The 22,321-nt window shown below is 47.7% G+C and overlaps 15 non-coding genes across 15 annotated transcripts; all 15 read right to left on the reverse strand.

Annotated features, from left to right (window-relative positions):
* Nucleotides 1-443: 443 nt before the first annotated feature.
* Nucleotides 444-520, reverse strand: Trnak-cuu (transfer RNA lysine (anticodon CUU)). Its single transcript has one exon. It is a non-coding gene; the product is annotated as a tRNA-Lys (tRNA).
* A 448-nt stretch (nt 521-968) lies between these two features.
* Nucleotides 969-1,041, reverse strand: Trnar-ucg (transfer RNA arginine (anticodon UCG)). The gene has a single exon. It is a non-coding gene; the product is annotated as a tRNA-Arg (tRNA).
* A 920-nt stretch (nt 1,042-1,961) lies between these two features.
* On the reverse strand, nt 1,962-2,038 carry Trnak-cuu (transfer RNA lysine (anticodon CUU)). Its single transcript has one exon. It is a non-coding gene; the product is annotated as a tRNA-Lys (tRNA).
* A 448-nt stretch (nt 2,039-2,486) lies between these two features.
* On the reverse strand, nt 2,487-2,559 carry Trnar-ucg (transfer RNA arginine (anticodon UCG)). The gene has a single exon. It is a non-coding gene; the product is annotated as a tRNA-Arg (tRNA).
* A 917-nt stretch (nt 2,560-3,476) lies between these two features.
* Trnak-cuu (transfer RNA lysine (anticodon CUU)) lies at nt 3,477-3,553 on the reverse strand. Its single transcript has one exon. It is a non-coding gene; the product is annotated as a tRNA-Lys (tRNA).
* Nucleotides 3,554-4,001: 448 nt separating this feature from the next.
* On the reverse strand, nt 4,002-4,074 carry Trnar-ucg (transfer RNA arginine (anticodon UCG)). The gene has a single exon. It is a non-coding gene; the product is annotated as a tRNA-Arg (tRNA).
* Nucleotides 4,075-4,990: 916 nt separating this feature from the next.
* Nucleotides 4,991-5,063, reverse strand: Trnak-cuu (transfer RNA lysine (anticodon CUU)). Its single transcript has one exon. It is a non-coding gene; the product is annotated as a tRNA-Lys (tRNA).
* A 452-nt stretch (nt 5,064-5,515) lies between these two features.
* On the reverse strand, nt 5,516-5,588 carry Trnar-ucg (transfer RNA arginine (anticodon UCG)). The gene has a single exon. It is a non-coding gene; the product is annotated as a tRNA-Arg (tRNA).
* Nucleotides 5,589-6,499: 911 nt separating this feature from the next.
* On the reverse strand, nt 6,500-6,576 carry Trnak-cuu (transfer RNA lysine (anticodon CUU)). The gene has a single exon. It is a non-coding gene; the product is annotated as a tRNA-Lys (tRNA).
* A 448-nt stretch (nt 6,577-7,024) lies between these two features.
* On the reverse strand, nt 7,025-7,097 carry Trnar-ucg (transfer RNA arginine (anticodon UCG)). Its single transcript has one exon. It is a non-coding gene; the product is annotated as a tRNA-Arg (tRNA).
* Nucleotides 7,098-8,017: 920 nt separating this feature from the next.
* On the reverse strand, nt 8,018-8,094 carry Trnak-cuu (transfer RNA lysine (anticodon CUU)). The gene has a single exon. It is a non-coding gene; the product is annotated as a tRNA-Lys (tRNA).
* A 448-nt stretch (nt 8,095-8,542) lies between these two features.
* Nucleotides 8,543-8,615, reverse strand: Trnar-ucg (transfer RNA arginine (anticodon UCG)). The gene has a single exon. It is a non-coding gene; the product is annotated as a tRNA-Arg (tRNA).
* Nucleotides 8,616-9,537: 922 nt separating this feature from the next.
* Trnak-cuu (transfer RNA lysine (anticodon CUU)) lies at nt 9,538-9,610 on the reverse strand. Its single transcript has one exon. It is a non-coding gene; the product is annotated as a tRNA-Lys (tRNA).
* A 452-nt stretch (nt 9,611-10,062) lies between these two features.
* Nucleotides 10,063-10,135, reverse strand: Trnar-ucg (transfer RNA arginine (anticodon UCG)). The gene has a single exon. It is a non-coding gene; the product is annotated as a tRNA-Arg (tRNA).
* Nucleotides 10,136-11,045: 910 nt separating this feature from the next.
* Trnam-cau (transfer RNA methionine (anticodon CAU)) lies at nt 11,046-11,118 on the reverse strand. Its single transcript has one exon. It is a non-coding gene; the product is annotated as a tRNA-Met (tRNA).
* Between the last annotated feature and the right edge of the window lie 11,203 nt (nt 11,119-22,321).

Below are 22,321 nucleotides of genomic sequence, written 5' to 3' on the forward strand. Positions count from 1 at the left end.
ACGGCCACGATTCGCAACTGATTTCCAAAATTCGTCTTCCTCCTGTGAGGATGGAACTCACGACCCCTGGTTTACTAGACCAATGCTCTACCACTGACCTAAACAGGCGCCGCCTAGCGGCACTTTTGCGTACTTCGTCCGTACGGTTGTCTGAATCATCAGACTTCAGCTGACAACACTTCATATTTTCGACTAATATTTGCAGCAATGGCGACCCATTACTGCTTGGCTACACATCTGACACGTAGCCGTGTTCTCTCCAACCAAAACCACTTGCACTTCAGAACATGACTTTCACACATGTCTACAAAATCACCTTCACTTCAAATACAGTTTTCTTGCGACTGATGGAGACGTAGGCAAATTTATAGTTGCTATTTCCATTACATCACGTTAATCAGAAAATCGGTAATTTACATCTGCAGCGGAAAAAAATTCCCTTCCGGCCAGCGTAGGGCTCGAACCCACGACCCTGTGAATAAGAGTCTCATGCTCTACCGACTGAGCTAGCCGTGCTGCCTCGTTGGATACCTGATTGGCAGCAGATCACACAGTAATCGTTTGGGTTGGGTGGTCCCATACAGAATCTCTCCATGCTTCCTAATGTTTTCCTAACGTCACACTCGTCACGTACTTCACTTTTATTTCATAATCATTTCTGAGAGGTAAAGGAATTGCATGACAATCTGCAGAGCTAGCGGCGTCAAAATTAACACACATACTTGACGTGACTCAAAAGCCGAACGAGTTACTTTCCGACGTTGTTTTAGATGTGCAAGTGCCAGTCAAAACTCGCGGTGAGGGCACTCTGCCGACCATTTCGCTAGTTAACACCGGTCTTGTTGTGTGTGTTTCAGGTTCAAGACCATCTCCAAGTACAAAATGGTCAACAGCAACATTCAGACGGTTTCGTACTGCTCAATTGCTACATTAAAACGGTATGTTTCTTTTTCAGAAATGGAAAAACACGACCGTGACAGGATTCGAACCTGCAATCTTCGGATCCGAAGTCCGACGCCTTATCCATTAGGCCACACGGTCACTGACGAACAAGTGTAACTTATATACGACCCATTTCGAAACGCTCACACCCCCTGAGGAACTGTGTTTTCGTTCAGCACAGCCCCTGCCCCTTACTCTTTTCCACCCATTCGTTACATTCAACCTCTTACGAGACCGACCAAACATACACAGGAAAAGAAGACCACACACTTTGCGCATTCGGAATCGATGGCAGGGTGTCCCTCGCCGCATTTGCTACGATGGCCATTTGCTACTTCTGCAGAAGCGGTGGCGGCGGCGACGACGACGACGACGACGACGACGACGACCGCGAGAGGCTGTGAGATTTGTGAGAAATACATCTATAAAATGTAATTCAGACTGCCTCGTCTCACCTTACGCTATACCGCTTTGGCAAATGCTTTATCTGCGCCATTCGCCTTAATCACATCTGAGAGTAATTCTTAATAATACGCCTGTCGCTAATTGTTCCTCATCACAGATACTGTTTGCTATACGGCCACGATGCGCAACTGATTTCCAAAATTCGTCTTCCTCCTGTGAGGATGGAACTCACGACCCCTGGTTTACTAGACCAATGCTCTACCACTGACCTAAACAGGCGCCGCCTAGCGGCACTTTTGCGTACTTCGTCCGTACGGTTGTCTGAATCATCAGACTTCAGCTGACAACACTTCATATTTTCGACTAATATTTGCAGCAATGGCGACCCATTACTGCTTGGCTACACATCTGACACGTAGCCGTGTTCTCTCCAACCAAAACCACTTGCACTTCAGAACATGACTTTCACACATGTCTACAAAATCACCTTCACTTCAAATACAGTTTTCTTGCGACTGATGGAGACGTAGGCAAATTTATAGTTGCTATTTCCATTACATCACGTTAATCAGAAAATCGGTTATTTACATCTGCAGCGGAAAAAAATTCCGTTCCGGCCAGCGTAGGGCTCGATCCCACGACCCTGTGAATAAGAGTCTCATGCTCTACCGACTGAGCTAGCCGTGCTGCCTCGGTGGATACCTCATTGGCAGCAGATCACACAGTAATCGTTTGGGTTGGGTGGTCCCATACAGAATCTCTCCATGCTGCCTAATGTTTTCCTAACGTCACACTCGTCACGTACTTCACTTTTATATCATATTCACTTCTGAGAGGTAAAGGAATTGCATGAAAATCTGCACAGCTAGCGGCGTCAAAATTAACACACATACTTGATGTGACTCAAAAGCCGAACGAGTTACTTTCCGACGTTGTTTTAGATGTGCAAGTGCCAGTCACACCTCGCGGTGAGGCCACTCTGCCGTTCATTTCGCTAGTTAACACCTGTCTTGTTGTGTGTGTTTCAAGCTCAAGACCATCTCCGAGCACAAAATGCTCAACGGCAACATTCAGACGGTTTCGTACTGCTCAATTGCTACATTAAAAAGATATGTTTCTTTTTCAGAAATGGAAAAACACGACCGTGACAGGATTCGAACCTGCAATCTTCGGATCCGAAGTCCGAAGCCTTATCCATTAGGCCACACGGTCACTGACGACCAAGTATAACTTATATACGACTCATTTCGAAACGCTCACACCCCCTGAGGAATTGTGTTTTCGTTCCACACAGCCGCTGCCCCTTACTCTTCCCCACCCATTCGTTACATTCAACCTCTTACGAGACCGACCAAACATAGACAGGAAAACAAGACCACACACTTGGCGCATTCGGAATCGATGGCAGGGTGTTCCTCGCCGCATTTGCTACGATGGCCATTTGCTACTTCTGCAGAAGCGGCGGCGGCGGCGACGACGACGACGACGACGACGACGACCGCGAGAGGCTCTGAGATTTGTGAGAAATACATCTATAAAATGTAATTCAGACTGCCTCGTCCAACATTATGCCGCACCGCTTTGGCAAATGCTTTATCTGCGCCATTCGCCTTAATCACATCTGAGAGTAATTCTTAATAATACTCCTGTCGCTAATTGTTCCTCATCACAGATACTGTTTGCTATACGGCCACGATGCGCAACTGATTTCCAAAATTCGTCTTCCTCCTGTGAGGATGGAACTCACGACCCCTGGTTTACTAGACCAATGCTCTACCACTGACCTAAACAGGCGCCGCCTAGCGGCACTTTTGCGTACTTCGTCCGTACGGTTGTCTGAATCATCAGACTTCAGCTGACAACACTTCATATTTTCGACTAATATTTGCAGCAATGGCGACCCATTACTGCTTGGCTACACATCTGACACGTAGCCGTGTTCTCTCCAACCAAAACCACTTGCACTTCAGAACATGACTTTCACACATGTCTACAAAATCACCTTCACTTCAAATACAGTTTTCTTGCGACTGATGGAGACGTAGGCAAATTTATAGTTGCTATTTCCATTACATCACGTTAATCAGAAAATCGGTAATTTACATCTGCAGCGGAAAAAAATTCCGTTCCGGCCAGCGTAGGGCTCGATCCCACGACCCTGTGAATAAGAGTCTCATGCTCTACCGACTGAGCTAGCCGTGCTGCCTCGGTGGATACCTCATTGGCAGCAGATCACACAGTAATCGTTTGGGTTGGGTGGTCCCATACAGAATCTCTCCATGCTGCCTAATGTTTTCCTAACGTCACACTCGTCACGTACTTCACTTTTATATCATATTCACTTCTGAGAGGTAAAGGAATTGCATGAAAATCTGCACAGCTAGCGGCGTCAAAATTAACACACATACTTGATGTGACTCAAAAGCCGAACGAGTTACTTTCCAACGTTGTTTTAGATGTGCAAGTGCCAGTCAAAACTCGCGGTGAGGGCACTCTGCCGACCATTTCGCTAGTTAACACCGGTCTTGTTGTGTGTGTTTCAGGTTCAAGACCATCTTCAAGTACAAAATGGTCAACAGCAACATTCAGACGGTTTCGTACTGCTCAATTGCTACATTAAAACGGTATGTTTCTTTTTCAGAAATGGAAAAACACGACCGTGACAGGATTCGAACCTGCAATCTTCGGATCCGAAGTCCGACGCCTTATCCATTAGGCCACACGGTCACTGACGACCAAGTGTAACTTATATACGACCCATTTCGAAACGCTCACACCCCCTGAGGAACTGTGTTTTCGTTCCACACAGCCCCTGCCCCTTACTCTTTTCCACCCATTCGTTACATTCAACCTCTTACGAGACCGACCAAACATACACAGGAAAAGAAGACCACACACTTTGCGCATTCGGAATCGATGGCAGGGTGTCCCTCGCCGCATTTGCTACGATGGCCATTTGCTACTTCTGCAGAAGCGGCGGCGGCGACGACGACGACGACGACGACGACGACCGCGAGAGGCTCTGAGATTTGTGAGAAATACATCTATAAAATGTAATTCAGACTGCCTCGTCTCACCTTATGCTATACCGCTTTGGCAAATGCTTTATCTGCGCCATTCGCCTTAATCACATCTGAGAGTAATTCTTAATAATACGCCTGTCGCTAATTGTTCCTCATCACAGATACTGCTTTCTATACGGCCACGATGCGCAACTGATTTCCAAGATTCGTCTTCCTCCTGTGAGGATGGAACTCACGACCCCTGGTTTACTAGACCAATGCTCTACCACTGAGCTAAACATGCGCCGCCTAGCGGCACTTTTGCGTACTTCGTCCGTACGGTCGTCTGCATCATCAGACTTCAGCTGACAACACTTCATATTTTCGACTAATATTAGCAGCTATGGCTACCCATTACTGCTTGGCTACACATCTGACACGTAGCCGATATTCTCTCCAAACAAAACCACCTGCACTTCAGAACATAACTTTCACACATGTCTACAAAATCACCTTCACCTTCAAATACAGTTTTCTTGCGACTGATGGAGACGTAGGCAAATTTTAAAGTTGCTATTTCCATTACATCACGTTAATCAGAAAATCGGTTATTTACATCTGCAGCGGAAAAAATTCCGTTCCGCCCAGCGTAGGGCTTGAACCCACGATCCTGTGAATAAGAGTCTCATGCTCTACCGACTGAGCTAGCCGTGCTGCCTCGTTGGATACCTGCTGGGCAGCAGATCACACAGTAATCGTTTGGGTTGGGTGGTCCCATACAGAATCTCTCCATGCTTCCTAATGTTTTCCTAACGTCACACTCGTCACGTACTTCACTTTTATTTCATAATCATTTCTGAGAGGTAAAGGAATTGCATGACAATCTGCAGAGCTAGCGGCGTCAAAATTAACACACATACTTGATGTGACTCAAAAGCCGAACGAGTTACTTTCCGACGTTGTTTTAGATGTGCAAGTGCCAGTCACACCTCGCGGTGAGGCCACTCTGCCGTTCATTTCGCTAGTTAACACCTGTCTTGTTGTGTGTGTTTCAAGCTCAAGACCATCTCCAAGCACAAAATGCTCAACGGCAACATTCAGACGGTTTCGTACTGCTCAATTGCTACATTAAAAAGATATGTTTCTTTTTCAGAAATGGAAAAACACGACCGTGACAGGATTCGAACCTGCAATCTTCGGATCCGAAGTCCGACGCCTTATCCATTAGGCCACACGGTCACTGACGACCAAGTATAACTTATATACGACTCATTTCGAAACGCTCACACCCCCTGAGGAATTGTGTTTTCGTTCCACACAGCCGCTGCCCCATACTCTTCCCCACCCATTCGTTACATTCAACCTCTTACGAGACCGACCAAACATAGACAGGAAAACAAGACCACACACTTGGCGCATTCGGAATCGATGGCAGGGTGTTCCTCGCCGCATTTGCTACGATGGCCATTTGCTACTTCTGCAGAAGCGGCGGCGGCGACGACGACGACGACGACGACGACAGCGAGAGGCTCTGAGATTTGTGAGAAATACATCTATAAAATGTAATTCAGACTGCCTCGTCCAACCTTATGCCGCACCGCTTTGGCAAATGCTTTATCTGCGCCATTCGCCTTAATCACATCTGAGAGTAATTCTTAATAATACTCCTGTCGCTAATTGTTCCTCATCACAGATACTGTTTGCTATACGGCCACGATGCGCAACTGATTTCCAAAATTCGTCTTCCTCCTGTGAGGATGGAACTCACGACCCCTGGTTTACTAGACCAATGCTCTACCACTGACCTAAACAGGCGCCGCCTAGCGGCACTTTTGCGTACTTCGTCCGTACGGTTGTCTGAATGATCAGACTTCAGCTGACAACACTTCATATTTTCGACTAATATTTGCAGCAATGGCGACCCATTACTGCTTGGCTACACATCTGACACGTAGCCGTGTTCTCTCCAACCAAAACCACTTGCACTTCAGAACATGACTTTCACACATGTCTACAAAATCACCTTCACTTCAAATACAGTTTTCTTGCGACTGATGGAGACGTAGGCAAATTTATAGTTGCTATTTCCATTACATCACGTTAATCAGAAAATCGGTAATTTACATCGGCAGCGGAAAAAAATTCCGTTCCGGCCAGCGTAGGGCTTGAACCCACGACCCTGTGAATAAGAGTCTCATGCTCTACCGACTGAGCTAGCCGTGCTGCCTCGGTGGATACCTGATTGGCAGCAGATCACACAGTAATCGTTTGGGTTGGGTGGTCCCATACAGAATCTCTCCATGCTTCCTAATGTTTTCCTAACGTCACACTCGTCACGTACTTCACTTTTATTTCATAATCATTTCTGAGAGGTAAAGGAATTGCATGACAATCTGCAGAGCTAGCGGCGTCAAAATTAACACACATACTTGATGTGACTCAAAAGCCGAACGAGTTACTTTCCGACGTTGTTTTAGATGTCCAAGTGCCAGTCAAAACTCGCGGTGAGGGCACTCTGCCGACCATTTCGCTAGTTAACACCGGTCTTGTTGTGTGTGTTTCAGGTTCAAGACCATCTCCAAGTACAAAATGGTCAACAGCAACATTCAGACGGTTTCGTACTGCTCAATTGCTACATTAAAACGGTATGTTTCTTTTTCAGAAATGGAAAAACACGACTGTGACAGGATTCGAACCTGCAATCTTCGGATCCGAAGTCCGACGCCTTATCCATTAGGCCACACGGTCACTGACGACCAAGTGTAACTTATATACGACCCATTTCGAAACGCTCACACCCCCTGAGGAACTGTGTTTTCGTTCCACACAGCCCCTGCCCCTTACTCTTTTCCACCCATTCGTTACATTCAACCTCTTACGAGACCGACCAAACATAGACAGGAAAACAAGACCACACACTTGGCGCATTCGGAATCGATGGCAGGGTGTTCCTCGCCGCATTTGCTAGGATGGCCATTTGCTACTTCTGCAGAAGCGGCGGCGGCGGCGGCGGCGGCGGCGACGACGACGATGACGACGACGACAGGCTCTGAGATTTGTGAGAAATACATCTATAAAATGTAATTCAGACTGCCTCGTCCAACCTTATGCCGCACCGCTTTGGCAAATGCTTTATCTGCGCCATTCGCCTTAATCACATCTGAGAGTAATTCTTAATAATACTCCTGTCGCTAATTGATCCTCATCACAGATACTGTTTGCTATACGGCCACGATGCGCAACTGATTTCCAAAATTCGTCTTCCTCCTGTGAGGATGGAACTTACGACCCCTGGTTTACTAGACCAATGCTCTACCACTGACCTAAACAGGCGCCGCCTAGCGGCACTTTTGCGTACTTCGTCCGTACGGTTGTCTGAATGATCAGACTTCAGCTGACAACACTTCATATTTTCGACTAATATTTGCAGCAATGGCGACCCATTACTGCTTGGCTACACATCTGACACGTAGCCGTGTTCTCTCCAACCAAAACCACTTGCACTTCAGAACATGACTTTCACACATGTCTACAAAATCACCTTCACTTCAAATACAGTTTTCTTGCGACTGATGGAGACGTAGGCAAATTTATAGTTGCTATTTCCATTACATCACGTTAATCATAAAATCGGTAATTTACATCGGCAGCGGAAAAAAATTCCGTTCCGGCCAGCGTAGGGCTCGAACCCACGACCCTGTGAATAAGAGTCTCATGCTCTACCGACTGAGCTAGCCGTGCTGCCTCGGTGGATACCTGATTGGCAGCAGATCACACAGTAATCGTTTGGGTTGGGTGGTCCCATACAGATTCTCTCCATGCTTCCTAATGTTTTCCTAACGTCACACTCGTCACGTACTTCACTTTTATTTCATAATCATTTCTGAGAGGTAAAGGAATTGCATGACAATCTGCAGAGCTAGCGGCGTCAAAATTAACACACATACTTGATGTGACTCAAAAGCCGAACGAGTAACTTTCCGACGTTGTTTTAGATGTGCAAGTGCCAGTCGAAACTCGCGGTGGGGGCACTCTGCCGACCATTTCGCTAGTTAACACCGGTCTTGTTGTGTGTGTTTCAGGTTCAAGACCATCTCCAAGTACAAAATGGTCAACAGCAACATTCAGACGGTTTCGTACTGCTCAATTGCTACATTAAAACGGTATGTTTCTTTTTCAGAAATGGAAAAACACGACCGTGACAGGATTCGAACCTGCAATCTTCGGATTCGAAGTCCGACGCCTTATCCATTAGGCCACACGGTCACTGACGACCAAGTGTAACTTATATACGACCCATTTCGAAACGCTCACACCCCCTGAGGAACTGTGTTTTCGTTCCACACAGCCCCTGCTCCTTACTCTTTTCCACCCATTCGTTACATTCAACCTCTTACGAGACCGACCAAACATACACAGGAAAAGAAGACCACACACTTTGCGCATTCGGAATCGATGGCAGGGTGTCCCTTGCCGCATTTGCTACGATGGCCATTTGCTACTTCTGCAGAAGCGGCGGCGGCGGCGACGACGACGACGACGACGACGACGACGACCGCGAGAGGCTCTGAGATTTGTGAGAAATACATCTATAAAATGTAATTCAGACTGCCTCGTCTCACCTTATGCTATACCGCTTTGGCAAATGCTTTATCTGCGCCATTCGCCTTAATCACATCTGAGAGTAATTCTTAATAATACGCCTGTCGCTAATTGTTCCTCATCACAGATACTGCTTTCTATACGGACACGATGCGCAACTGATTTCCAAGATTCGTCTTCCTCCTGTGAGGATGGAACTCACGACCCCTGGTTTACTAGACCAATGCTCTACCACTGAGCTAAACATGCGCCGCCTAGCGGCACTTTTGCATACTTCGTCCGTACGGTCGTCTGCATCATCAGACTTCAGCTGACAACACTTCATATTTTCGACTAATATTAGCAGCTATGGCGACCCATTACTGCTTGGCTACACATCTGACACGTAGCTGATATTCTCTCCAAACAAAACCACCTGCACTTCAGAACATGACTTTCACACATGTCTACAAAATCACCTTCACCTTCAAATACAGTTTTCTTGCGACTGATGGAGACGTAGGCAAATTTTAAAGTTGCTATTTCCATTACATCAGGTTAATCAGAAAATCGGTAATTTACATCTGCAGCGGAAAAAATTCCGTTCCGCCCAGCGTAGGGCTTGAACCCACGATCCTGTGAATAAGAGTCTCATGCTCTACCGACTGAGCTAGCCGTGCTGCCTCGTTGGATACCTGCTGGCCAGCAGATCACACAGTAATCGTTTGGGTTGGGTGGTCCCATACAGAATCTCTCCATGCTGCCTAATGTTTTCCTAACGTCACACTCGTCACGTACTTCACTTTTATATCATATTCACTTCTGAGAGGTAAAGGAATTGCATGAAAATCTGCACAGCTAGCGGCGTCAAAATTAACACACGTACTTGATGTGACTCAAAAGCCGAACGAGTTACTTTCCGACGTTGTTTTAGATGTGCAAGTGCCAGTCACACCTCGCGGTGAGGCCACTCTGCCGTTCATTTCGCTAGTTAACACCTGTCTTGTTGTGTGTGTTTCAAGCTCAAGTCCATCTCCAAGCACAAAATGCTCAACAGCAACATTCAGACGGTTTCGTACTGCTCAATTGCTACATTAAAACGGTATGTTTCTTTTTCAGAAATGGAAAAACACGACCGTGACAGGATTCGAACCTGCAATCTTCGGATCCGAAGTCCGACGCCTTATCCATTAGGCCACACGGTCACTGACGAACAAGTGTAACTTATATACGACCCATTTCGAAACGCTCACACCCCCTGAGGAACTGTGTTTTTGTTCCACACAGCCCCTGCTCCTTACTCTTTTCCACCCATTCGTTACAATAAACCTCTTACGAGACCGACCAAACATACACAGGAAAAGAAGACCACACACTTTGCGCATTCGGAATCGATGGCAGTGTGTGCCTCGCCGCATTTGCTACGATGGCCATTTGCTACTTCTGCAGAAGCGGCGGCGGCGACGACGACGACGACGACGACCGCGAGAGGCTCTGAGATTTGTGAGAAATACATCTATAAAATGTAATTCAGACTGCCTCGTCCAACCTTATGCCGCACCGCTTTGGCAAATGCTTTATCTGCGCCATTCGCCTTAATCACATCTGAGAGTAATTCTTAATAATACGCCTGTCGCTAATTGTTCCTCATCACAGATACTGCTTTCTATACGGACACGATGCGCAACTGATTTCCAAGATTCGTCTTCCTCCTGTGAGGATGGAACTCACGACCCCTGGTTTACTAGACCAATGCTCTACCACTGAGCTAAACATGCGCCGCCTAGCGGCACTTTTGCGTACTTCGTCCGTACGGTCGTCTGCATCATCAGACTTCAGCTGACAACACTTCATATTTTCGACTAATATTAGCAGCTATGGCGACCCATTACTGCTTGGCTACACATCTGACACGTAGCTGATATTCTCTCCAAACAAAACCACCTGCACTTCAGAACATGACTTTCACACATGTCTACAAAATCACCTTCACCTTCAAATACAGTTTTCTTGCGACTGATGGAGACGTAGGCAAATTTTAAAGTTGCTATTTCCATTACATCACGTTAATCAGAAAATCGGTAATTTACATCTGCAGCGGAAAAAATTCCGTTCCGCCCAGCGTAGGGCTTGAACCCACGATCCTGTGAATATGAGTCTCATGCTCTACCGACTGAGCTAGCCGTGCTGCCTCGTTGGATACCTGCTGGCCAGCAGATCACACAGTAATCGTTTGGGTTGGGTGGTCCCATACAGAATCTCTCCATGCTGCCTAATGTTTTCCTAACGTCACACTCGTCACGTACTTCACTTTTATATCATATTCACTTCTGAGAGGTAAAGGAATTGCATGAAAATCTGCACAGCTAGCGGCGTCAAAATTAACACACATACTTGATGTGACTCAAAAGCCGAACGAGTTACTTTCCGACGTTGTTTTAGATGTGCAAGTGCCAGTCACACCTCGCGGTGAGGCCACTCTGCCGTTCATTTCGCTAGTTAACACCTGTCTTGTTGTGTGTGTTTCAGGTTCAAGATCATCTCCAAGTACAAAATGGTCAACAGCAACATTCAGACGGTTTCGTACTGCTCAATTGCTACATTAAAACGGTATGCTTCTTTTTCAGAACTGGAAAAACACGACCGTGACAGGATTCGAACCTGCAATCTTCGGATCCGAAGTCCGACGCCTTATCCATTTTTTGCTTTTTTTTATTTTTTTATCTTTTTTTATTTTTATTTCTTTTTTACATTAAATAACCCTTTTTTAAAATGGAACTAAAAAAAAGAACCAAGTGCCACAGCCACTTTTCATCCTAAAAAAAAAAAATCTGTTCCTCTTCAGGCGTTGGCTCCTGACTAAACCTACCTCAGAGAGCTGCCTATCTACCAGGGTAAATATAGGAAATCGAGGTTAGGGCTTTCCTTACAAACAAAACAAAATCTTCTTTTTTCTGAATTTTATTTTTATTTTTATTATTGTTATGTTATTATTTTTTTGTTTTCGTTTAGTTTTGTTGTGTCATTGATCAGAGGCCTTCTGCGCCCCGCTGGTAATATGTTGAGTCACGTCTTCTCGAAATTGATGCGTTCTGTTCAATTGTTCAGAAATGTTCATTGGTTCAAGCAGGAAACGTTCTTCTTTCTTGGCTTAACACATTCCAGCTGCGAGGCGGGTCGTGGAAAGCACTCCCAAGGAAGTTCGAGAAAAATTGTCCGTATTTTGGGTGACGGACAACGATATAATGACGGTCATTGAGGTATGTCCAAAAATCGAGTACAGAGTCTACAGTTTGTCCAAATAGGTAGTGAATGGCATGTCCGCGAATCCAATTCACAGCATTGGTCTTTGTCCGAGGAAAATATTCACGATCCGGAAATAATAATGAAAGGGGAATAATCCGATCCGGAATGTCCGGCGTTAGAAAAGCGACAATAAGACGAATCAAGTGCCAAACCTCCTCCGCCGGTCCGCAAACAAACCGATGTTCATCATTGTCTGGGACTCCACACGTGGAACAGAGAGGTGATTGGGCGAGGTGGATACGATGAAGACGAGATTGGTTGATTTGCTTACCATTGACAGTTAGGTACCAGACAGATTGAACATTCGTGTCAAGGTAACGGGCGAAAACCGCGCGCCATACATGACGCCAGTCTACCTGGGGAACTTTTGTTCAATCGGGTTAGGTGGACGACCTAATTGGAGGACACTGTATACTGCCTTTGTCTTGAGTAAAAGCTGTCTTGGTAAGGTGAGGCGTAGATAACTGAGTTCATGAAAGAAGTATCGTATATAATGTAACTGGACCGGAACGTCCGAGATCATCACTGGGGCTGACAGTGAGACCGGCGTATATGCCGTCAGGAGTAGACCAGTGAGGCTCGTTGGGCATCGTGTCCATACTGTCATCTGGGAGCTGACAAATAGGACGCGAGCTATATCCGGCACGTGAAACAGACCTATCCCACCTCGTTCACGGGGAAGAGTAAGGGTTGCATAGTTAACTTTGAATAACAGCCCAGAGCTGACGAAAGATGCCATCGCTGCCAACATGCGACGTGCCACAGTAAGCGGGAAAGGTAGAACTTGTGCTACACGGGGAACTCGGGATGCGATATATATATTGACATATCGAGCTCGTTGGAGAATATCTAGGGATCGAAGGCGATGATCCATAAGACCCGCTCTGATCATTAAAAGGAGGCGTCTGCAGTTGATGGCGGCTGAACGCCGGAGATCAGATGAAAAGTCTATTCCTAAACAGCGAATGGTATCAACGGTGGTGAGAGGTGTAATACACTCCACAGGGAGTCCTGTGCCAATGAACATAACTTGTGACTTACGTACGTTTAAAGAGCTACCCGACGCCTCACCATAAGTCGCTACCCACGTCAAAAGAGCTCGAACCTCGTCGGCATTACGTAAACAGATGACTACATCGTCAGCATAGGCCGTGCAACAGAATCGGTATCGATCTATGGATAACCCTACCAAACGTTGTCTGAGCCCACATAGCAAGGATTCCAAGGAAAAGGCGTACAGAATCGCTGATAGAGGGCAACCTTGACGTACGGATCGACCTATTTTTATCGGAGGAGTGAGTCTGCCATTGTACATAATCCTGGAAGAGGCACCCCGCAGAAGGCGCATCACTACCGTGATAACGGCGACTGGGAAACCCATATGGTGGAGAACGGCCGTAAGGAACGAATGGTCAACCCTATCAAAAGCTTGACTAAAGTCCAAAGACGCAAGTGCCCCAGAGAGGCGTTGTGCCTGGGTAACGGCGATCATATCCCTGTAGCGGCATAAAGCCGTGCGGATATTATTATCCCCTCCCAAAGATGCTTGGTCTGGCGACACAACATATCGGGCAACGGTTTTAAGTCGTGCCGCCAAAAGGCGAGTGAAGATTTTCATATCACTGTAAAGGAGGGTGAGGGGCCGATAATCACTGATATTGTTGCCACTATGCGGTTTATGTACAGGAATAATAATTCCTTCCATGAAAGCGTCCCGCACAGGTACTTCCGGAGACATCAGTTCCCGACAGATGGAGGTGAAGGTGGACTCTAACAAATCACGGAAGGTGCGATAAAATTCGAGGGGAAGACCGTCGGGTCCTGGGGAGCGATTGATGGTTCCTGCTCGGATCGCATCGCGGACTTCATCATCAGTCACCTCTGACACCAAGTCAATCGCCGCATCTCCTGGGAGACCACCGAAGTTGAGCTGTGAGACTTCCTCGATCAACTCTGGGGAATGTGGAATTGCGGCGTAGAGCTGCTGGTAGTGGGCGTGAAGCACATTCCCTATTGCAGATTGGGTTACGTAGCGACGCCCATCTTGGTCTGTTAGGATGGGAATAAATTTTCGGCGACGATGTTGGCGTTCTTGGATGATATGATACATAGATGGATGTTCATGAGGCATGCGATCAGCAGTACGAGATCGTACTATCGCTCCTTCCAAATGCCTTCGCATGAGATTGGAGATTTGGGCCTTAGCATGGTTTATCCTTGTATGACGCTCAGGGGAGGCTGGCATCGTGGAGCATTCTCGTAGGATCCTGTAGTAAAAGTCCATAGTGCTCTTCCTCCAGGCGACAACATCTTTGCCATATCGGATCAAAGTTTTTCGAAAAGCAGGTTTTGCACACTGGATCCACCAGGATATGGTAGACGGATACGTGAGACGGCGTCTATTACATGTGATCCAAGTGTCTTCTATTAGAAGTCGACAGTCAGGTGAATTAAGAAGTGCCGTGTTCAGTTTCCATAAACCACGTCCGTGCCATACTGCCTGTCTTGTGAGAACAACGTCACAGAAGTAAGCCTCATGATCTGAGAAAGCAACAGGCCAGATTTCAGCCTGTCGTGTGTGTTGAATTAGGGATCGCGAGATGTAGATGCGATCCAGTCGGCTAGAGGAGTAGGCAGTGTAGTACGTAAAGCCCAAACGATCACCGTGAACATGTCTCCACGTGTCGACAAATTGTAGCCGCATCACGACTGTTTCCAGAGCTGCACATGGTGAGTGACGCGGCAATTGATCCTGATGTCGCTGGGTGCAGTTGAAGTCTCCACCCATGACCCAGTCATCGTGTGGTCCCATAAAAAGGGGTGTAACTTCATCTGCAAAGAAGGCATTGCGTTCACGACGGTAGCTGGAGCCCGACGGCGCATAAATGTTGACGATGCGTACACCAAAGAGAGTAAGGGCCATACATCTGCCGTTGGGGAGGTATAGGACATCTTCGGCAGGAAGACCTTCTCGTAAGATGATGGCAACACCACTACAGGTGTCCGAAGCGGGAGAAAGATGCGCCGTGAAGCCATGTGGTGGTGAAAAATCGGCGACATGCACTTCCTGAAAAAGCGCAATATCAATGTCCGCATCATAAATCATATCGCGGAGCAGCGCTAGTTTGTGGGGCGCATGAATGGTCGCGAGGTTAATCGTTACGAAACGATAATGCTGGTGTTGGAGTCCCACAGGCACAGGTGGGGCTGCTTCTTCAGGAGCGAGAGGTCGTCGATCTTGCCGGTCCGCTGAAGAGGTTGCTATTGTGGAGAGCTTGCGGGCGCGGGCGCAACAGATTGGGGCGCCCCATCATCAGCACCGCCCACCCCAGTCCCTTCGATCTCCACGCCGTCTGCCCAGGAGGCTGATACTGCGGTAGGGTACCGACTGTGTACATCATCCATGTGGAGAGGAGACGTATTTTTCGGCTCAGCATATAGACTTTCTTCAACGTCGAATTGTGGGGGCGACGGCGCCAGTAAGGAGGGGTGGTCGTTGCCAGTGGTCGCCTGTGGCGGGTCGTTCGCATCAGACGTTTGGACATCATAGAGCGGTTTATCATCCATCTTAGGTTCTGCATCTCTGGCATCCATCCAGAGAATGGATTCATCAGGGGGTGTACGGCTACGTTTCTTTCTCTTTCGTGTCGACCCTTGTTTTCGAACAGGTCGTTCCGAGTCTGATTGCGGGTGGCCTTCGTCTGACTCCGGACCAGTCTGAAGGAAAGCAGAAGTAGGTACCACTCCCGGATCAACGTCCATCTCAGCAGCATTTTCAGTCACAGTGCTGCGATGATGTGGAAGGTCAGGATCTGGCGTCTGTGGCACCTCAGAAGGAATCTCAGTAGCGGTTGCATCTGCCTGATCAGACGACGTCAACAGAGCAGGAAGACCCTGTGTAGAGGTGCTACCTTCCTGGGCAGCCTTGGCATATGTGACCGGGATCTGAGTGATCACCGCTGGGGACGCTTCCTCACCGACCGGCGTTTGGATCAGGCGCCGTCGCATGCAGGCGGATCTGACGTGGCCATCTTGTCCACAACCCGCACATGTTCGGGGTTGGCCGTCGTACATGACAATGGCTCGCACACCGCCAATTGTCAGGTATGATGGTATATGTTTTTTCAGTTCAATTTTTACCTGACGCACACCAATAAGGACATGGTAGGTCGTGAAGGTTTGCCAATTTTCCTCTACGTAACCGATGACGTTACCGTATGGTTGTAACGCAGAGACAACTGCGTCCTTCGGCACTTCAAATGGTAGTTCAAACACCCTAATAGTGCACTGACCGTACTCTGCGAGTTAAAGTGTTACTGCTCCGACGTGACCATCAGAGTATTTGAACTTAAGTCCATTGGTATGGCGGCAAATAACATCTTCACACACCTCGGTGTTTGTCATTTTAATATGAACAACACTACTCGTGATCGAAAAATGGATTTCGATAACGTGGTTAGGATATAAACGAACTTCTTCACGTAGGAACGTTTCAACTTCAAGTGCGCGAGGTCGCGAATGTTCAGCTGGGAAGGAAACTTTAAGGGTCGCACGGCGGTAAGCGCTCGACATGTTGCTCGCGGTGGACGGACACAAGCCTTAAAGCTACGACGCGGAAGTAAACAAACCTGCAGCGGAGCACGGGGCCGTCCGCACGCTGCCACGGCTGAGAGCCGACTGTTAATCGTTCGCTTGTATCTGCCTACACACGTCTGCTGGTTGGGAATTATTCCACTTCCATGGCAAGGTGCGCATGTAGGAGTGTTAAAAATTCTGGAGGCGCCGAATATCGATCCCAGTACCTCTCGCACACTAAGCGAGCGCTCTACCATCTGAGCTACGCACACCCACCCGTTGACTAATAGGTCTACATACAGCCATATCAACGTCACAGACCCTTGCACTCCCATTATTCCGCAGACAAACACTACTCTCTATGTATCAGTGAGGGTGTCTTTCAGGTTTCGTGCATTCTGTATCGAATCGTAGTTGGCCACAATGAAAGTGGCACGCATAACGTAGAAAATAGAGTTCGGAAACCGCTCTGAGTAAGACGTACGTGTTGTCCACTCTCTAGACTTCAATGACGTTAAGCCGTGATACCTAAGACAGATCTGCACTCGATGACACCACGATAACAGCCGGTCCCCACACTTACATCTTGCTCTCCTTATGACAGTATACATCATATCAGTCTGTGACGCTGGTTTTGCAACTTCTTGCGTGCCTTTATGTTCGCCGAGACCAACACTTACCATGCACTGACCACAAAACATGGAGAAGCCGGTGCATGAACCCGACACCTTTCACACGCTAAGCGAACGATCTGCCAATTAAGTTACGGCTGCACACACGACCAAGCCTGGCTATTCTCCATTCTTTGCGACTCAGATGTGCACGGACACGATGGTTGGTTGGTTTGTAGCAGCGAAGGTACCAGAGTACAAAGGTGCGGACACGTTCATATACAAAAGAGTTCCAAGTAGTTTCGATGCTCTGGTATTACGAATGCAAATTCCGTCTGTTTTTAACGTCTTAAATTGAAAGGGCGGTCACAAATTGGTCCACTTCACTCCTTGTCGACAATCACACAGCACCTGAGGTAACAAGCACATCTCGAGCCCCATTGTGCTCTCCATCGTTCATGCCAACTCAGTGCCTTGCTCTTTGCTACTGTGTAAAACTCTTGTCGTCCAACTGCAAAACACTGGGACACAACAAGTTTCCGCGTCGCCATTGCACTGATCATACTACGAAACGCTCCCCAAACTTGGCAATCACCCATGCAGCCGACTTTTCCGACTTGACGCAACGCTCACGCAGGTGACAGCCTCATTTATAGTTCGACGTCGCGCCAAAGCGAATGAGCACATTTCGCCTACGGCTTAGGCCGCTCTCCTAGTGTGGCTGCTCTGTGTCTGCAGGCAGCGAGGGGCTGCAAGCTTCCTGTGTTCGCACCTATATCACCTGTGCTTGCTTGTCAAAGACAGACTAACGCAAAACATACAACTCACTCCATGAATTGATTGCTACGGCATCTGTTATCAGCAGTCACAACCAGCAACACCAGTAGTAGCCGACTGCACGCAAAGAATGGGAACGTGCAGTGGGATTTACGTGAACTCGGCGCAAGGCAGATCTTTCCGACGTAGGCTTCAGAATCTTATGGGAACATTTACACTGTTTCTAAATTATGTGTAGGTGTGGGAGGAGGGTGCTTCCTGCGCACGAATAAAAGCACGCTTGCCAATTGCGGATGCTAATCGTTCGCTTGTATCTGCCTAGACACCTCTGCTGGTTGGGAATTATTCCATTTCCATGGCAAGGTGCGCATGTAGGTGTGTAAAAAATTGTGGAGGCGCCGGGTATCGATCCCAGTACCTCTCGCACACTATGCGAGCGCTCTACAATCTGAGCTACGGCCACCCCCCCCGTTGACTAATAGGTCTACATACAGCCATATCAACGTCACAGACCCTTGCACTCCCATTATTCCGCAGACAAACACTACTCTCTATGTATCAGTGAGGGTGTCTTTCAGGTTTCGTGCATTCTGTATCGAATCGTAGTTGGCCACAATGAAAGTGGCACGCATAACGTAGAAAATAGAGTTCGGACACCGCTCTGAGTAAGACGTACGTGTTGTCCACTCTCTAGACTTCAATGACGTTAAGCCGTGATACCTAAGACAGATCTGCACTCGATGACACCACGATAACAGCCGGTCCCCACACTTACATCTTGCTCTCCTTATGACAGTATACATCTTATCAGTCTGTGACGCTGGTTTTACAACTTCTTGCGTGCCTTTATGTTCGCCGAGACCAACACTTACCATGCACTGACCACAAAACATGGAGAAGCCGGGGCTTGAACCAGACACCTTTCACACGCTAAGCGAGCGATCTGCCAACTGAGCTACGGCTGCACACACGACCAAGCCTGGCTATTCTCCATTCTTTGCGACTCAGATGTGCACGGACACGATGGTTGGTTGGTTTGTAGCAGCGAAGGTACCAGAGTACAAAGGCGCAGACACGTTCATATACACAAGAGTTCCAAGTAGTTTCGATGCTCTGGTACTACGAATGCAAATTCCGTCTGTTTTTAACGTCTTAAATTGAAAGGGCGGTCACAAATTGGTCCACTTCACTCCTTGTCGACAATCACACAGCACCTGAGGTAAGAAGCACATCTCGAGCCTCATTGTGCTCTCCATCGTTCATGCCAACTCAGTGCCTTGCTCTTTGCGACTGTGTAAAACTCTTGTCGTCCAACTGCAAAACACTGGGACACAACAAGTTTCCGCGTCTCCATTGCACTGATCATACTACGAAACGCTCCCCAAACGTGGCAATCACCCATGCAGCCGACTTTTCCGACTTTACACGACGCTCACGCTAGTGACAGCCTCATTTATAGTTCGACTTCGCGCCAAAGCGAATGAGCACATTTCGCCTACGGCTTAGGCCGCTCTCATAGTGTGGCTGCTCTGTGTCTGCAGGCAGCGAGGGGCTGCAAGCTTCCTGTGTTCGCACCTATATCACCTGTGCTTGCTTGTCAAAGACAGACTAACGCAAAACATACAACGCACTCCATGAATTGATTGCTACGGCATCTGTTATCAGCAGTCACAACCAGCAACACCAGTAGTAGCCGACTGCACGCAAAGAATCGGAACGTGCAGTGGGATTTACGTGAACTCGGCGCAAGGCAGATCTTTCCGACATAGGCTTGAGAATCTTATGGGAACATTTGTACTGTTTCTAAATAAAGTGTAGGTGTGGGAGGAGGGTGCTTCCTGCGCACGAATAAAAGCACGCTTGCCAATTGCGGATGCTAATCGTTCGCTTGTATCTGCCTAGACACCTCTGCTGGTTTGGAATTATTCCACTTGCATGGCAAGGTGCGCATGTAGGAGTGTAAAAAATTCTTTAGGCGCCGGGTATCGATCCCAGTACCTCTCGCACACTAAGCGAGCGCTCTACAATCTGAGCTACGACCACCCCCCCCCTCCCCCGTTGACTAATAGGTCTACATACAGCCATATCAACGCCACAGACCCTTGCACTCCCATTATTCCGCAGACAAACACTACTCTCTATGTATCAGTTAGGGTGTCTTTCAGGTTTCGTGCATTCTGTATCGAATCGTAGTTGGCCACAACGAAAGTGGCACGCATAACGTAGAAAATAGAGTTCGGACACCGCTCTGAGTAAGAAGTACGTGTTGTCCACTCTCTAGACTTCAATGACGTTAAACCGTGATACCTAAGACAGATCTGCACTCGATGACACCACGATAACAGCCGGTCCCCACACTTACATCTTGCTCTCCTTATGACAGTATACATCATATCAGTCTGTGACGCTGGTTTTACAACTTCTTGCGTGCCTTTATGTTCGCCGAGACCAACACTTACCATGCACTGACCACAAAACATGGAGAAGCCGGGGCTTGAACCAGACACCTTTCACACGCTAAGCGAGCGATCTGCCAACTGAGCTACGGCTGCACACACGACCAAGCCTGGCTATTCTCCATTCTTTGCGACTCTGATGTGCACGGACACGATGGTTGGTTGGTTTGTAGCAGCGAAGGTACCAGAGTACAAAGGCGCGGACACGTTCATATACACAAGAGTTCCAAGTAGTTTCGATGCTCTGGTATTACGAATGCAAATTCCGTCTGTTTTTAACGTCTTAAATTGAAAGGGCGGTCACAAATTGGTCCACTTCACTCCTTGTCGACAATCACACAGCACCTGAGGTAAGAAGCACATCTCGAGCCCCATTGTGCTCTCCATCGTTCATGCCAACTCAGTGCCTTGCTCTTTGCTACTGTGTAAAACTCTTGTCGTCCAACTGCAAAACACTGGGAAACAACAAGTTTCCGCGTCTCCATTGCACTGATCATACTACGAAACGCTCCCCAAACTTGGCAATCACCCATGCAGCCGACTTTTCCGACTTTACACGACGCTCACGCTAGTGACAGCCTCGTTTATAGATCGACTTCGCGCCAAAGCGAATGAGCACATTTCGCCTACGGCTTAGGACGCTCTCCTGGTGTGGCTGCTCTGTGTCTGCAGGCAGCGAGGGGCTGCAAGCTTCCTGTGATAGCACCTATATCACCTGTGCTTGCTTGTCAAAGACAGACTAACGCAAAACATACAACTCACTCCATGAATTGATTGCTACGGCATCTGTTATCAGCAGTCACAACCAGCAACACCAGTAGTAGCCGACTGCACGCAAAGAATGGGAACGTGCAGTGGGATTTACGTGAACTCGGCGCAAGGCAGATCTTTCCGACGTAGGCTTGAGAATCTTATGGGAACATTTGCACTGTTTCTAAATTAAGTGTAGGTGTGGGAGGAGGGTGCTTCCTGCGCACGAATAAAACCACGCTTGCCAATTGCGGATGCTAATCGTTCGCTTGTATCTGCCTACACACATCTGCTGGTTGGGAATTATTCCACTTCCATGGCAAGGTGCGCATGTAAGAGTGTAAAACATTCTGGAGGCGCAGGGTATCGATCCCAGTACCTCTCGCACACTAAGCGAGCGCTCTACAATCTGAGCTTCGGCCTACCCCCCGTTGACTAATAGGTCTACATACAGCCATATCAACGTCACAGACCCTTGCACTCCCATTATTCCGCAGACAAACACTACTCTCTATGTATCAGTGAGGGTGTCTTTCAGGTTTCGTGCATTCTGTATCGAATCGTAGTTGGCCACAATGAAAGTGGCACGCATAACGTAGAAAATAGAGTTCGGACACCGCTCTGAGTAAGACGTACGTGTTGTCCACTCTCTAGACTTCAATGACGTTAAGCCGTGATACCTAAGACAGATCTGCACTCGATGACACCACGATAACAGCCGGTCCCCACACTTACATCTTGCTCTCCTTATGACAGTATACATCATATCAGTCTGTGACGCTGGTTTTACAACTTCTTGCGTGACTTTATGTTCGCCGAGACCGACACTTACCATGCACTGACCACAAAACATGGAGGAGCCGGTGCTTGAACCCGACACCTTTCGCACGCTAAACGAACGATCTGCCAACTGAAC

The sequence above is a fragment of the Schistocerca gregaria genome, unplaced genomic scaffold, assembly GCF_023897955.1.
Source record: "Schistocerca gregaria isolate iqSchGreg1 unplaced genomic scaffold, iqSchGreg1.2 ptg000180l, whole genome shotgun sequence".
In the NCBI taxonomy this organism is placed as follows: Eukaryota; Metazoa; Arthropoda; class Insecta; order Orthoptera; family Acrididae; genus Schistocerca; species Schistocerca gregaria.